This window comes from Gopherus evgoodei, chromosome 8 (assembly GCF_007399415.2).
Source record: "Gopherus evgoodei ecotype Sinaloan lineage chromosome 8, rGopEvg1_v1.p, whole genome shotgun sequence".
Lineage (NCBI taxonomy): Eukaryota > Metazoa > Chordata > Testudines > Testudinidae > Gopherus > Gopherus evgoodei.
In genome coordinates, this window is record NC_044329.1 from 58512877 (window position 1) to 58526603 (window position 13727).

The 13727-nt window shown below is 38.8% G+C and overlaps 1 protein-coding gene across 3 annotated transcripts in view; it reads left to right on the forward strand.

The window, feature by feature from the left end:
• Positions 1-13727, forward strand: part of C8H1orf21 (chromosome 8 C1orf21 homolog) — a 233337-nt gene that overhangs the window by 44550 nt on the left and 175060 nt on the right. Inside the window, exon 1 of one of the 3 annotated variants that reach the window (XM_030572239.1) lies at positions 8877-9212. The exons of the other annotated variants lie outside the window; for them this stretch is intronic. The gene's annotated coding sequence lies outside the window, so the exon portion shown is untranslated. Of the gene's footprint in view, positions 1-8876; positions 9213-13727 lie in introns of those variants that run through there. 3 annotated transcript variants of the gene reach the window in all.

Consider the following 13727-nt stretch of genomic DNA (forward strand, 5'->3'; position numbering starts at 1 on the left):
ATGGAAAGAACATTGCTATTAGACAGAAAAGATGATGGGTCAGTACAAAGGAGAGGGGTCCAGATTGTAAAATACATTTAAAAAAAACAAGCAATATAAAGAATATATATGAAGAGAGTACACAAGAACTTCCTACTAAATGCCATTAGTCTTGTGCTGCAAAGAGCAGGAGACGCATTAAAGAGCCACTTGGGCTTGTGAGCTTCAGTCTGAGTATCACTGGTCTAAAACAACATATCCATACATGGGAGTCATTCTGTTAAGCAGACATGGGCAACCTTAAAGCAATATTTAAAAATTATTTTTCTTTTTGTTTTTTTTACCAGGAATACTTTATTAATTATTTTCAAATATAATTACTCTCACTATTTTGCCACATGCAGTTTGATGTTTTGTTTTTTGTGGGGAGCAGGATGGGTTACATTTATGAAAGAGTAGAGGGCTTTGTTTGTACTGATGGATCACAAACCTTTTTTATTTCTTTAAGTATAAATGTAAAAAAAGCCAACCCCCCCCCCAAACCCTACTAGAATAAAAATATAAAACATACCTTAAGATTCTCTAAAGTGATTCCTTGCTTTGGGTTTCCCAGTATGTTTTCTTTCTACATCTGCCTCCTAGTTGTAAGCTCTTTATGGTATGGAATGTTTGAAAGTTTTGTACAATGCAAACATATTATTGAATAACAAACAAAAATGTTTAACTTTTACTTAGAAAATATTTTCAAGTAGTAATGTTCTAGATCTCAAAACAGCAATGTAACCAGCTCCAGGAAAGCAGCACTTTTCTTAGCTCTGAAGTTGAGGTTCTTAAAACCCTAATTTAAATATTTGAAACACAGGTGCCGGTTAGATCTTTTGCTGCAACAGTGTCGTCTTGGTCTATTTCCAAGAATGTCTTGCCACTTGAATCTGATGTTGAGTAAGTTATGTGCAGTAGACTCTCTCAGTATTTTAGCTGCTGCATGAAAATGGTGTGGAGAGCACATCTCTGATCATGTAAAAGCAGCAGAAAATCCTGTGGCACCTTATAGACGAACAGACGTTTTGGAGCATGAGCTTTCATGGGTGAATACCACTTTGCCAGATGCATGTAGTGGTATTCACCCACGAAAGCTCATGCTCCAAAACATCTTGTTAGTTTATAAGGTACCACAGGATTCTTTGCTGCTTTTACAGATCCAGACTAACACGGCTACCCCTCTGATACTTGGCACCTCTGATCATATGAAACTACTCTTTTTTGTTCGAGGTCCTGAATTTTGCCCTGAGTTTTTTGGGTTTTAATTCACCCAGAATTTAAAACCAAAACTCAGTGAAAGTCAGTGGTTGTTGTCTGGGTCAAGTAGAAACTATGCCAGTCTACTAAATTTTTCATGATTTTAATCAGAAAGCAAATTATACAGATTCACCGAAGTTTAGCTTGGGTTCACCAAAGTTTCAGCTGCTTTTGGGTTTTGATTTGAAAGTTTTCCACAGTTCTAACTGGGAACTTTTCATGGTCTTTCATGGAACTGCAAGCTTTTGTGGACTCTTTCTTCAATGGAAAATTCTAATTACTAACTTTAATTTCAAAACACAGTACATTATAATTAAAAACTGGAAAAATCTTTGCTTGGTCTTAAAAACCAGGTCTTAACGTGATAAAAGATTGATCAGACATACTCACCACCTTAAGAGCTGACATAGGTTGGGATGTAAGAAATGCCTCTAACTATTTGAATGGACATGGAATTATTTTCAAAGTAATTTTAATTTTTTTTTGTTTTAAACAACTTTTTTGGTTAATTTTACGGTGATAAATTAACAAAGTTTTTGAAATAATTTGCTGTACAATAACTTTGAAAATCAAGGCCTTTGCTTCCAGTTAGTGAAATGCAGCTCCTGTATCTTAATTTGTCAGCAGAAGTTCTTGTTTGGGGAATAATTAAAATTGGTTTGAACCAAGAGAGACTAGCATGGACAGGTATTTTGAAAAACTGTTTTGGAAATACAGTGTTACTGTACATTTGTAGTTAGTAAACATTTTGTTTAGCCATCCGAGGCATTTGTAACTATTCACTGCAGTTTATCCTTAAGGGAAGGAGCAAGTATGTATAAAGAACAACTGTTATATATTCCGAGATGTGTGAAAATGCACTGTACTACTGACAGTGTTACAACCATGCTAGCAGAAAAAGTGCTACGGAGAGGGGTAATCTCTGTAGCATGGTTCTTGTAGTGATTCTTTAAAAATAAACTTGCCACAGTGCATTCTGAAAGGTTACTAGGTACAACTTTATTTGGAATACTGCTGCAGCTAGCTAGCTCTGCTCCTGTGTTGACAGAGTGTAGAAGCCATTCAGGGAAACCCTGGGTCTATTCCTTTTCCCACAACAGGTGACTGTGGGACGAGGAACTGAGGTGTTCTGCCTTATCCACCTACAACCAGTGGAAGCAGATTTGTGGGGGAACCCAGGAGTCCCTCAGCACTGACAGATGCAGCTACTGAATGACTACTACATCATGTTCATGGTGGCTGTTTCCCCTCTTCCGTAAAGCAGGAATTTCTGGTACAGTGAGTGCTTAAATATGTTCCATAGTAGTGACTGGGTCACATTTGGCGATGCTTACTGGTAAAATTACTGAAGTTTAAAGGTGACCTGCAAAGTTAAAATAAAGATAATGGGGACAGTGGTTAGAATCTGTACAGTGGAGTTAGTTAGTTGTGGTGAAATCTTCTCAGGGAGAGATGTGGGAGAACCTGCATAGGCTCGTGGGAAGTCTTCTCTACAATATGCTACTCCCTGCAGAGAGTAATTTTCAGCAAACACTGCTGTGTGGATCGATTTTCTCTTGTCAGAAATATCAAAATTGGCACCTACCATTACATGACTTACCACACACACCACACAGGGTTTCTATAACACTAGGTATCATGGGTTGTGCTAATTTGAAAGGTAAAGAGCTTGGAGATAACAAAGGTTTACACTGTGTGTATCCAGGAAACTGAAAGATTGCCTTTTGGTATGTTGCATCGAGAGTCTGGTAGAGACTGTAAGAACACTGCCAGTATATCCCCTACTTGCAGATATATTCCAAATTAGAGTGGGTTGTTCTGGAACTGAAACCTGAGTTGAATGGATTAGTTTTAAATCTTTTAAACCTTTCTCTTCGCCCTCCCATCATCCCCAAGTCCTGATGCGACTGAAAAGTTTAATTTTTGATTCTATTCTTCTAGTACAATAGAAATTATTTTCTCTGACAACTTGTCACACTCAGACTATTTTTAAAGCATTTCTCGATAATGAGTTAGTTACTAATAGCACAGCAACTGTGTAGGCAAACGCAGCAGCTATTCGTCATTCAGCAATAGGATCACTGTAGTTGGAAATAGGAAAGACCAATTAGAGTATGCGCTCTCATAAGTATTGGACATTAGCGTCTGTTTATATATTAAGATGGAATTTAAGCCAAGATGATGACATTGTCAAGGATTCCAAGCATCAGGATCTACCTTTACTTGCTGGATTGCTTTGGGTAAGCCACTTTCCAAAAAGTGCCATGATTTCCCTATATGTAAAATGGGGATAAGTTGCTATTTACAGGTGACTTGAGACTTAATCAGTGAATATTTTTGAAGCACTCTGTGGTAGTGTAAGCTGATTGGGTTCTTGTTGGAAAATATAGAAACCAAATTGTTAACTTTTCTGTCAGGTTTTAAGAAATGAATTGGTAAGTGCAGAATGGAGTCTGTGCCTGGCAGTTCTGGTAGATTAGATACCTTAATATAAACCTGAGAAGCTCTAGTTCTTGGAAGACTGATTCAGTAGAAACAATTCTTGGCCTTTAATAGTGTACCAAGGCAACAGTCCTTTGACAGTAACAAAATTTGAGATGATGGCGTTTTGAAGCATTACCTCATCTTATTGGTATGTCTCAATATATCGGGCCTTTCCAATGTTGTATTTAGGCTCAAGTTGTGCTGTAAGATGATACTAATCTTTGAAGAGGATATTTTTGAAAAATAGTTACTCTAGAGAACAAAATCTGTTTGTAAGAGTATCTACTCAATAATTACAGAATATTTGGGTCTGGGGCTCTCTGGTAGTAAGGATTTCGTGAGATTTCTCATGTACGTAAGTTAAACGTGCATAAATATTTACAAGAGAGTCTTTAGTTACTGTTATGTTTTATGGCAGTAAATTTCACTAGTTAAATATGCCCTTTAATTAGAAAACTGGTGCCTTTCATTTTCATTGCACGTTCCCTTGTTCTTTTTTTTATCAGAGTGGATAAATCATAGAAGTAGAGGGCTGGAAGGGACATAAAGTGGTTCTCTAGTCCATCCCCCTGTGCTGAATTAAATCTATTAAATTAAGTATATTAACTATATCTAGACCAACCCTGACAGGTGTTTGTCTAACCCGATCTTAAAAACCTCCAATGACTGGGATTCCACAGCTTCCCTATGTAATCTATTTCAGTGCTTAACTATCCTTATAGTTAGAAAGTTTGTCCTAATATCCAGTCTAAATCTCCCTTGCTGCAAACTAAGCTAAAGGGTGTGCCTGGGTGACTTTCTCTCCACCAGTTGCCATTTCATCTCCATATAAAATATTTTTCAGTCAATATTTCATTATATAAGGCACAATCCAACTCCCACTGAAGTCAAGGGGAGTCAGGGTTTTCTTAATAGCCTCTTGTTGAAGGACTTTGACTTTATTTAAGACAATGACAAAGTGTCTGAGCCCCCATTTTCCAGAAGATGGGAATGGGTGACAGGGTGTATCACTTGATGATTGCCTGATTGGTTCATTCCCTCTGAAGTGCCTGGCTTTGACCAATGTAAGAAGACAGGATACTGAGTTAGATGGATCATTGGTCTAACCCAGTATGGCTATTCTTATGTACAACCGCTTTTATCCACTATTTTTGACACAATCAAAGAATCCTGGCAAATTAGAGGCACCATTTTTCATTTACTAAAGCTGTGTAGATTTGTCCCAGTTTTATCCTGTTCCCCTAGACGTTGTATAACTCTGCTTTTAATTCTAGTTTTAGCTGACGTGTCTGGTACAGAAGCAAGGCCTACTGCTCTGTAATCCAAGGCTTTTTTTAAAGATACTTAAAACATTTGCTACTCTCTAGTTCTCCAGCATAGTGGCTGATTTTAATGAAAGCTAGCATTTTCTTATTGCCAAAAAGCCAGTAGGTGAACACTTCAACCTCCCTGGACATTCTATAACAGATTTAAAAGTAACTATTCTTGAACAAAAAAACTTCAGAAACAGACTTCAAAGAGAAACAGCAGAACTAAAATTAATTTGCAAATTTAACACCATTAATTTGGGCTTGAATAGGAACTGGGAGTGTCTGGCTCATTACAAAAACAGCTTTGCCTCTCCTGGAATTGACACCTCCTCATCTATTATTGGGAGTGGACTACATCCACCCTGATCGAATTGGCCCTGTCAACACTGATTCTCCACTTGTGAAGTACTCCCTTCTCTTCATGTGTCATTGTGTGATGCCTGCATCTGTAACTTTCACTCCATGCATCTGAAGAGTGAGGTTTTTTACCCACGAAAGCTTATGCCTAAATAAATCTGTTAGTCTTTAAAGAGCCACTGGACTCCTTGTTGTTTTTATATAATACTGTTCACCAAAAAATATCGAAACGTTAAAAACATTCATTCATTATGCTTCATCAGTCCCATGGTGTAGCTGTTATCTATCTGTAAAAGAGGCATAAAAGGAGGCACATAGCAGTAAAGAGTAACACAGTGAGACAGTGGAAGCTACCGTCATGACTTCTATCCAGTAGACACTGTTGTTCTTCATATGTGGTTTTGTTTTAATCTTAGCTGCTGTCTCTTTCATTCGAAACTGCCTCCTTCTCTTATGTCATTCAATATTTTTATTCCTTTAAAACGATATGCGCTTTGTTGGATAAAGTTCTTCACCTCACTGAGTAAATCCATATATAAAAAGTGAATTATTTTAGACTGTATGTACATGGACTTCAGGAGGAGTCCATGTCAGTTGTCTTTCTGTTGCCTAGAAGTTTCTTGGAGCCAAGATGATACATTGCTGCAGCTCACGTTCTGGCTGGCACCTAGGAGAGAGAAGGGAGGTGTTTGGGCATTTAGTTAATGAAATTCAAGTGGGTGCTTTTATTGCTGCTTTTCCCATTTTCTTTGCTGCTTCATGTTTTCACTATCTAATCTATCAATCCTTTTAGGTTTTAGTCCAAATCCTCAGCTGGCGTAGACTGACCTTGCTACATCAAAGTCACTTGAGCTATGCTGATTTACATCAGCTGAGGATCTGGCTCTCAATCCCCTCCTTACTGCTCATAAACAAAATGTTTTTCAGTTGAATCCCTCCTCCCGTTTAGTTCTGTTTCTCTCCCCCCAACTCAACTGTCAGAACCATCTAGTTGCTTAGCAACATCTTCCCCCTCTTTTCCTTGCTGCTGTGGTGCGTCTCCTTTTCATGTTTCAGTACTGATGGAGAGGGCCTTTTCCTTGCCATGAACTAGTTAATACTTTATAGAACCTCACTATATATGGTCACTGCTGTTTGGTGAGATGTGACCATGTTAATTGGATCTGAATGCACGGGGAACTTTCTACCAAATACTTACCAGACTTGCTGTTCACATTTCTAGATTGCTCTAATTAATAGACCTTGCAGATTGTTCCTAGGAAATAAAAAGTTGAATTTCTTTTATCAGTGTCCATAGTTAAAGTAAGGCCAACATTTTGGGGGGTTTCAAACCCCAAGGTAGATCTATATAAAAATTTCCTTGTGTCTTTCAATTATTTGCTTAGCTCCTGGCAGAAGAAAGCATGCAGGAATAACATAACTAGGAGGGAGACAGAGTCCTCTGGCACTTTATAGACTAACAGACATATTGGAGCATAAGCTTTTGTGGGTGACATGCATCTGACGAAGTGGGTATTCACCCACAAAAGCTTGTGTTCCAATACATCTGTTAGTCTATAAGGTGCCACAGAACTGTCGCTTATTACAGATCCAGACTAACACGGCTACCCCTCTGATACATAACCAGGAGGATTATACTTTGGATATCTGTAAGTTTCTTAGTAGAGTTACTTGGCTGAGGAATAGATATAATCATTGTGAATAAGCTTACATTTCGGAAATTAATAGATTCAAGTGTATCCATGAACCTAATCCAGTTCTAACAAGTTTATACTTCTGCTGTCTGGAGATCACTTTGTTTTTACAGAAGTAAAATTCAAGGTAAAATCAAATCCCTTATGACAAATCAAAAGGGAAATTACCTTGCAAATGACACGTGCATGACTCTCACCTTCTAGTAGTTAGAGAGGTTTGAGCTGATCTTCAATATTTTCAGAATGCCCAGCTTGCATATGTAAGCCCCTACTCCTGCCAAGAGCTTTGAATGGGTGAATTTGTGAGTTTTCAGGGAGCTCACTGCAGGATCATTGTCATTGCAGCTATTCAATACTTCAGAAGCTCTTCTGTGAAAACTATGGTGGCTATTTCTTACATAGAAAAGAAAAGTTTCTACATATGGAAGAATAGAATAATGTAATAAAGGCTATTTATTACAATAGCAGGTACTATATTTTCAGTTAGAAGTATAACTTACCCCCCTCCTGCCCCCCCCAAAAAAACATATGGTGTCTCTTTGAAGCTTCAACCTGCAGACTTGTTTCTGTTGTGACATCCAGAAAAATTAGCTTACTATCCCGGTAGTTAACCTTTTCTCTAACACTTTGAGAAAATTTTGTCTCAATCACCCAGGAAGTTAAACGTAATTAATGGGATTCTATAAAGTTCTGTCCCTGATGTCCCTTCTTGTCATACTATAGTATGAAAAGGGGACAGTTGAAAAGCCTGTTGAGAGTTTTTGTGTTCAGTATTGAATTTTCCCCAGTTGTTCCTCAGTCAGCCCTTACAGAGAAATAGAAAGATCATATTCTTCCTTGCCCTCCTTTTATCCTAAAGTATTAATGTTGGAGGCCCTAGATTTACCTTCTAGAGTTTCTAACATCCTGTAATGAAGTGTTTGATTTATGAGCACAAAAAGTGTGTATTGAACTACTATATATGGCGAAACAATATTTGTATATTTTGGTTATGTTCATAGACATATAACAATTTAATTTTGAAAAATGTGATTCAAGACATAAGTAGCAAGAAACATCCATGCAGAAAATGCCTGTTGTTAGTTTATCTTCTGTATGGTATTGTATGTATAGTTCCAGACCTGATTACATTTTAATAGTGAAATATACACCCGTGTAACAAGGTGATTAAAATATAAACTCTCTAATTCAAATGCACAAAATGTACATATAGTATGTGGTTGAAAAATACAGAATATTGACAATGATATTGACTGAAGAATTAATTTGCTAGAGTGTTTCATTTTTTCTTTAGAGTAGACTGATTTCCATTATGCTATATTTATCAGTTGTCTGGAGTTGTGCAATTTATAGCAACTATAAATGATGCCATCAGTTGCAGTTATATTGTTCTGCTGAAACTGACAGAAGTTAAATGCAATTGCTGTAAATTGGACTCAGTTTGTAGGTTACTGCTTTAAATAAAACAGAATTAGCTCCCAAGTTATGCCATCCTTATTCAGTCGTAATCATCATCATTCAACCATTTGTGATGAAGAACACACAATCTTTGTAAGCTAGTGTACAGCACTAATTTATACTTGGGGGAATGTGGCTGCCCTGTTTAGTGGCCATTTTGTGTGGTGCACTTGCATTTAAAAAAAAAAAGGTCTTTTTATAGATTAGTAGCTTGAGCAGTTATACAGTATTATAAGCAGGAAAGCAGAGAGAAGCACATTAGAAGGGCACAATGCTGCTGATTTAATTGCTTTGCTTCAGTTTTTAGTAAAAAAAAACCTATCAAATCATTTTTGTCTGCAGGGAGGATTGCTGTATATCAGGGACAGGTGAATTATATTTTGCTATGACAGTTCTTCTCTTGTAAACAAGCAGTCAGGCAGCTGAGTGCTCTAGCTTTTTTCTGAGCAGCTTAGTGAAATGTTCCTAACTGCTGAGAAGCACAGCTATCTTCCTCTTGAAGAGAGAGGGGCTAGAAAATTGAGCTTGAGATCTAGGACCTGAGTTGGTGAAATGTGCTGAATGTGAACTCCACAGCTGAGAGATCCCGGGTGATTGTGGAAATCACTGTAAAAACGGAAGTGAGCTTCAGGTAAAGTACAAACTTTTCTCCTTTTCTAGATTGCACTTAGTGTCAGCCACATACCTTGGAAAAGAGAGGTTCACTGTACGTTTCACTTATTGCAGTTCTGTCATCCTGGAAATATTTTGCTTCTTGTGAGCTTTCTAAGGACTCTTCAGTGTTAATGTTTAGTAAAGTGCTGGGATTCAAAGTTCTCTGACTTCTTTATTTAAACTCTCAGATCTGATTTATTTTAAATCAAGAGTTAGTATTGCTTTATTAATACAGTAAAATCTTATCTAAGAGAGCCTGCCTGTTTCTTAAATTCATAAATTATATTTTTGTAACCTTACAAGAAATCCTCCTCAGACTTGAAATTTAAAGGGGGAGAGAAAACAACTGCACTCTTTCACGTGTGAAAAGCTAACTGCAGGAGTAAAGGGCCAATATGTCTGACATTTTACAGCTGTTTGCTGGCTATGTTTTATGGTTGGATGCATCTGCTTTGACATTTCAATGTCACACACAATCTGACTCATAGACCCCGATCCTGCAAGATGTTTCATGCAGTCTGAGCCCATACAGAGCCCCGTTATTAAATTCAGTGGAACTCCCAATGGGCACAGGGTTGGGGCCATACACTATTCAGTCAGAAAAGCTTCTATAATTAATTCTTGTAGGACATAGCCAGGGGGATCAGCAATAATAATGCACATTGAGTTAGTGAACAAGGATCAAAGCTTTAAATGAAAATCTACCATTTCTTGAAAATCTTATCAGCGTGCCAGGAAATGTACATTTTGAGGTAGACCCAGAAGGAAGGTATTGGTGTGACATATAGCACTGCGTAGAGCTTATATTACAGTACACACAGCACTGCCAAAGCAACAACTTCTGTGGTGTTTCAGCTGTGAATCTGAACAATATGAGGAAAAAGAAAACATTTTTATTTTAGTACCAAAACCAGGTCAGATAATTTTAGTGCTTTTATTATTATTTTTACTTCTATTATGGATAACATGTAGGGATGCCTCATTGTACTTTAGTGCTATGCAAATATATTAGACATATATTTGGTGGTGGCTGTGCTGGAAAAGGGAGAATATTTATTTAGTATTTGTTGTAATAAAATCATTCTAACAGAAGTTTTTATTACTGGCAGAATGGAACCTGAGTCAAAATCGCTAATATGGGGCCAGATTCACCAGTGCCAACCAGTTAGAATGGCTGATCTGTGTTGCTGGCGTGATACAAAGCAGCTAGAGTATACTAGTGAATCCAGTCCATTGTTTGGTAGTAAACAGATTTAAAACAGTGGAGTACATGAAATTTCCACATTCTCTCTTTGCATATATTCCCAGAATTGTTGTGCTACCTTTTCACTCCTTGCATCTAAGTGTTCGTTTCTTAATATTCTGAGTATGACAAAGGCAGAGGACTGTCACAGGGACAGGACAGTTAGGTATCCAGCTGTCACTGAAAGCCAATGGGAGTTGCATGTCTTACTTCCATTTGTGCCTTTGAAAATCTTCTCAAACTTTTCTTACTCATCTTTTCCCTGGGTTTCAGGGCTGAGGTAGAAATAAGAATTCAGAGCTTGGATATGGATCCAGCATGAAGGTTTTCTCTTCAGCTGACCACTGTATTCTGTTTTTGTGAATTAAACAGTCACGTAAATTTTAATATTAATCAGTTCTGCCTTTTTTGCCTAGTTGGGGGAACAGTTGCATGCAACATACAGTATATAGAGTTGTCCTCCATCTCCCAATATAAAATTTTGGAAAACTAGCTGGCTGCGAAGATTGTCAGCCAGTCACTTTTTCCCAGTCAGGAGGTTTTAGCAGCACTGTTGATTCTCTGGAAGGTCCTATCTTATTTCAACTGCTTCTTACTGTATTAGCAGTTTGAACTTGTTGAAATTATTTAGTACAAATTTTCTCTCTTGGCTGGTGTTTCAGTGGAGTGCATGTGTTTTTTCTGCTTCACGTGGCTTTCTGTGCTTCGACCTCAAATGAATCTGTAGACTTTCTAGATGGTCCATACATTCCATTTGTGTTTTTTTCCTTGTGGCTTCTTGCCAGGGGTGTGCTGATGCAGAGTGCAAACAAATCATACAAGATTTCGGCTGGATGCCCCATTAGATTCATGACTTCCTCACAACTAAAACTGATCTACTCTTGTCTGTGATTTTGGAATTCTGGCATGACATATCCATCCTGGCTGACGTTAGCCCTCCCACTCCTCTTGTACTACTACACCTCCCCTTAGAGGAGCTGTGCTTGATATTCCTTGATGACACACAGGAACATTATGGTAGAAATTAAATATAGCTCACTAAAAGTTTCTAAACATTTCTTGGTCTTCGTATGTTGTGTGCTCTCTTTCTCTCACACGTAAATGTGTTGCATATTCTCACTCTTTAACTCTCACTGGTATGTCTTTATATTAGAAATGGCAAGATCAAAGAAATGTCTTGCACTTGGAGTACAAAGTGGTGAGGTTTGTGAGGGTCTTAGTACTTGGGGGAGTTCATTCCACAGTCTCAGACCAATCCAGTCAAAGGTTCTGTCTCCCACACAGACAAGTTGAGAGTTCAGCTGTGCCAGAGAAGCATAGTTGTCAACTATGCTCTTTGTCCTGAAGCTTTTAGATGATCTTTTAGATATTCTGGGCCCAGAGTGAAGATAAGGACTTGAGACCTCGAACTTGATTCATAATTCTGCAGGGAGCCCATGTAGAGAGTGGAAGACAGGTTTGATATGTTCACAGTAGCCTGTGTTGCTGAGGAGACATGCTGCAGTGTTCGGAACTAGTTAAAGTTTCCCAAGTGCTGAAAGCTTCATTCCCAGGTACATTGCATTGCTTTAATCCAGCCAAATGGTGACAAAGGCATGAATAACCAAGGCAAGACAAAGTCTACCGGGATGGAACAGATTCTCCTAGCCAACCGGACCTGGTAGAAAGCATTACTTCTGACTGTTGCAAAGTGAGAGCTCAGCATCAGTGAGGAATCCAAGAATAGTCCTAAACTATGTACTAAACTGGCTGTAAAATCCTCAAAATACTTTCCTCTGCCCACCAGTATCACCTCAGTTTTGCTCAAGTTCAGTTAACAAATGGCCATCTTGGTGGTAGTCCTACCTATCTTTCCTCACTATGTATCATCTGCATATTGCTGGCACTTGAATCCATGTCATCTGGCCAGTTCACCTAGTGGTTGTGTAGATGTTGAAAAGGACCAGAGTGAGAATTGACCCTGGTCAGTTGGTCAAGTGGTTGCATGTAGATGTTGAAAAGGACCCTGGTGAAAATTGAACCCCACAAATTAGGGGGCTAGTGGTAGCGATGCAGTTTCCAACAGTACTCTTTGGGTGCATCTCTCCAGGAAGGACTCAAACCATGTTAGTGCATTAAACTGGACTCCTGCCACCTCTCTCAGGTGAGGCAGCAGTATATCATGGTCAGCAGTGTTGAATACTGTGGAGAGCTTCAGGAGGATGAGAATAGATGTCTGTTCTCTATCCATTGACAGGAGATCATCTGTCAGTGCCACTGAAGTGGTTTCCATTCCGTGTCCTGAGTCTAGATTGAGCCAGATCTAGAATTTTAGTTTCTATTGTATGAGCTTGTAGGTTGACCTTTTGCTAGCTTCTCTGTGAGCTTGCTCAGGAATGGGAAGTTTGTTATTGGTGGTAATTGGCTCAGACTGAAGTATCCAGGGTGGGTTTTGTCAGGGTTTGTCGGACTATTGCTCGTTTGAAGGAGGAAAGGAAGATTCCTTCTCCGAGTGACATTGGCTATTTCAGTCAGGAGTGGTGCCAGCTGTTCATGACTCTCTTTCACGCTCCAGGAAGAGCATGGGCTGGATTCACAAGTCTTGGCTCAAAACTCTTAGGATGCGTGATGAGTGAGTGTACTGACTGCAGGCAGGCTGTTGCTTGATTGATAAAGGCAGAGTGGATCCTTTCTGTTTGAGAAGCATTCCCAAATGTGAATGATTGTTCCAGCTAAGTAGGATGATAGCTCTTCACACAGCTTGGTGCTATAGGCATTCAGGATGAATGAAGCGGGCAGCCACCCTAGATAACTGCTTATGGAGGGATTTGGCAACCTCAGTAAAGGTGGTCAGGAAGGTCCTCTTGACCCTTAATACAGTCTCAGCATAGGCTTTGAGGAATTTGTTTTATCCTGTCTGAATCAACCATTGTTTTCTGCTATCAGTGTTCCAGTTTCCATCCCTCTCTATTTATCCAACCTAGGGTATCAGAAAACCAAGGTGATCCGTGTTGGCAGTGGGAAGAAAGGGGCCATTTGGGGGCCAGTGTTTCAATGGGCAAGGCTAGTTTAGAATAGTAATGATTCACCAGGTTTCCAACTCCTCATCGTGTGGATGGATTGCTGTTGTCTGTCATTTAACAGGCTTCATAACTTGTTGGAGTCATCGAGGGAGCTGTAGCAAGAGCAGATCTCCTCAGAAACTAGGATAAACCAACAAACAATTTTCTGAGTGTTAGCCAGGGCCTGTCTCTATACCCTTAATTTTGT